Source organism: Pogona vitticeps, chromosome 5, assembly GCF_051106095.1.
Source record: "Pogona vitticeps strain Pit_001003342236 chromosome 5, PviZW2.1, whole genome shotgun sequence".
Lineage (NCBI taxonomy): Eukaryota > Metazoa > Chordata > Lepidosauria > Squamata > Agamidae > Pogona > Pogona vitticeps.
In genome coordinates this window covers 109,935,243-109,935,862 of record NC_135787.1, presented here as the reverse complement: position 1 = coordinate 109,935,862, position 620 = coordinate 109,935,243, and positions in this window count along the sequence as shown.

Here is a 620-nt window from a genome sequence, read left to right as displayed (position 1 = left end):
AGTACATTCGGGCAACGCCCCCGCCCGTGATTGGCTGAACCGGGGAAGGAGGGGCGCATAAACCCGCCCATAAGGGGAAGGATTTTTTTTGTACCGAGATGAGATCGTTGCCTCTTGATTCGCAGGAGAGAGTGGAGGGATCAAGAGGTGTAGTTGCCTTTGAAGGTGGAGAGGGTTGTTGGTCCTAAGGAGCCTCTTTCCCAAATTCTGCCACTGCTGAAGTAAATGTTTGCGCGGATCAGAGGCCACTCTTCTAGGCTGCTTGCAGAAGGCCCAGAAACACCCAAACAGCTGCAGTGTGAACAGGATTCTAGATTAGCTGATCCTTTAGTCTAATCGGGCATATTGGCATCACAGCCCTCCCAGCCAGCCGCCCACCCAACATTAATATACGTTTCACATATCAAGAGTAGGAAAGGTAACCAGTTTATTTCTTTATATAAAATGATTTGTCCTGCTTTCTGGCCAAATGCACATGGAAAGCAACTAAAAATATAAAAACAGGAAAAAATACAATAACCGTTTGAAAAATGTAGTAGTACAGTAGTTGTACACAATCTGAAGGGAAGGATGGGTGATGCCTTTATCAGAGCACTAAAAAAATCACTAACATTTTACTC